General features: G+C 35.8%; 1 protein-coding gene across 1 annotated transcript in view; it reads right to left on the bottom strand.

Moving 5' to 3' along the window:
- Positions 1 to 1,969: 1,969 nt before the first annotated feature.
- The window catches only part of capns1b (calpain, small subunit 1 b), an 18,321-nt gene continuing 17,790 nt past the window's right edge, over positions 1,970 to 2,500 (bottom strand). Inside the window, exon 11 of the mRNA XM_080053833.1 lies at positions 1,970 to 2,500. This exon is cut by the window's right edge and continues 544 nt beyond it. The gene's annotated coding sequence lies outside the window, so the exon portion shown is untranslated.

Genomic DNA, 2,500 nt, shown 5'->3' with positions numbered 1-2,500 from the left:
GTGTGTATGTCTGCGTGTGTGTGTGTGTGTGTGTGTGTGTGTGTGTGTGTGTGTGTACTTAGAACTTGAACAAATAAGCGTGTTTTCACTCCTGAATCATATGAAGAAGTTTTAGCTTTAGAAAACAAGATGAAGGTCAATCATCTATATTAGAAAACCATGATGCCGTAACTACGATTTTCGGTAACACTTTATAATAACTATCCGTTGTAACTCGTTAATAGATCATTAGTAAACTCTTAATTAATGATTATTAATGATTTGTTAAGTGTTTGTTAGCAGTTTGTTAAGGATTTATAACAATGGTAGATAGTTAATAGCTTAATAATTGAATCAGTTCATCTGGGAGGTAATCCGAGATTAATTGATCACGTCACGTTCAAGTCCATGGCATGCACAGTGTGTATTGAGTTTATTTAAAAATATTTGAAAATGGGGCTGCCCTCAGTTGCCCATGCACTGTGTATAGTCTATAGCCTATTTCAGCCTCGTCGGTATCTCGGATTACCTCCCAGATGAACTGATTCAATTATTAAGCTATTAACTATCTACCATTGTTATAAATTCTTAACAAACTGCTAACAAACACTTAACAAATCATTAATAATCATTAATTAAGAGTTTACTAATGATCTATTAACGAGTTACAACGGATAGTTATTATAAAGTGTTACCCGATTTTCATATATATCATCTATTATGAACCAACTCATATATACAGCTCTGGAAAAAATGAAGAGACCAGTCTGGATTTTTCTTCAATCTTCATCTCTACATTACTTAATGAAAATGCTCTTTAATGACAATATTTTTGGGGGGGAATTTGGTAGAAATGTTGTCAGTAGTTTGTATTATAAAACCAAAATGTTCATTCTACTCAAACATATGCCTATAAAGAGTAAAACTAGAGACACTGAACATTTGGAGTGGTCTCTTCATTTATTCCAGAGCTGAATTTATATATATTTTTATATAAAGTGTATATTTATAATCATATACGATGACAAACAATACAGCAGAGGTAAATGGAAATATATACATTATGTGTATACGTGATTTATGCTATGCTGCAATGCAATAAGTGTTGAGATTACCTGTCTGTCTAAAAACATTTGTGTGCGTGTACGTGTCTGTGTGTGTGTATTTGTGTGTGTATGTGTTTGTGTGTGTATTTGTGTGTGTATGTGAGTGTGTGGATCTGTGTGTGTATGTGTGTGTGTATGCGTGTATGTGTATGTATGCGTGTGTGTGTGTCTATGGACCTATGTGTGTGTGTGTATGTGTGTATATGTGTTTGTATGTGTATTTGTGTGTGTGTGTGTGTATGTGTGTTTGTGTGTGGATCTGTGTGTGTATGTGAGTGTGTGTGTATGTGTGTATATGTGTGGATCTGTGTGTGTATGTGTGTGTGTGTGCATGCGTGTGGATCTGTGTGTGTGTGTGTGTGTGTGTGGATCTGTGTGTGTATGTGTGTGTGTTTGTGTGTGTGTGTATGTGTGTATATGTGTGGATCTGTGTGTGTATGTGTGTGTGCGTGCGTGTGTGTGTGTGTGGATCTGTGTGTGTATGTGTGTGTGCGTGCGTGTGTGTGTGTGTGGATCTGTGTGTGTGTGTGTGTATGTGTGTGTGTATGTGTGTATATGTGTGGATCTGTGTGTGTATGTGTTTGTGTGTGTATATGTGTGGATCTGTGTGTGTATGTGTATTTGTGTGTGTATGTGTGTGTGTATTTGTGAGTTTGTGTGGATCTGTGTGTGTATGTGAGTGTGTGTGTATGTGTGTATATGTGTGGATCTGTGTGTGTATGTGTGTGTGTGTGGATCTGTGTGTGTGTGTGTGTGTGTGTGTGTGTGTACTCCTCTACTGTTGTTGTGTAGTTGTTTCAGCATTACTGTGCCTCTGTATTCATTCAAAAAGACAATACACAATTTCAAAATAAAACACAGAAGAAGTTTTCACATTCACGCAATCTTGTAGAGTAACTTTATTCTCTTAATTCAAACAGTCAGAATCAATCTAATTTAAAGGTGCAGTGTGTAATATGACATCATCAAGTAAGTTCTACAAAGTTCTAGAATGCAACGCTCCCTGGGTAACCCCAACCCTTTCGAATAATAACAGAAGCTACAGTGGCCTTCAAGGACAAGAACAATTCTACATTTTAAACAATGCACCTGATGACATTCCAACTATGACACTTTCAAGATGGCGGCACTAGGCCTTGGTCCAAAATATGCAGAAATATGGACATATATGAGACCCTTTCTAAGGGGGAAAAAAATAATTAAAAAAAAAAATGCACTAAATTAAATGTACTTATGGATATTATAATTACTTTCTACAAAATCTGCTAGGAAATAAAACCCAAAATTCTAAACACTGCAGGTTTAAATCAAACAAGTACTTTTAAGATTCTTAAAGGGACACTGTGTAACATTTTAAGTAATTTATTAGCTACAATCAATACCCTCATTCATAAATATGTCCTCATTGGTGCATC

This window comes from Ammodytes marinus, assembly GCF_949987685.1.
Source record: "Ammodytes marinus genome assembly, chromosome: 3".
Classification (NCBI taxonomy): Eukaryota; Metazoa; Chordata; class Actinopteri; order Uranoscopiformes; family Ammodytidae; genus Ammodytes; species Ammodytes marinus.
Note: the sequence above shows the minus strand (reverse complement) of the source record. Positions and strands in the feature narration are given on the sequence as shown.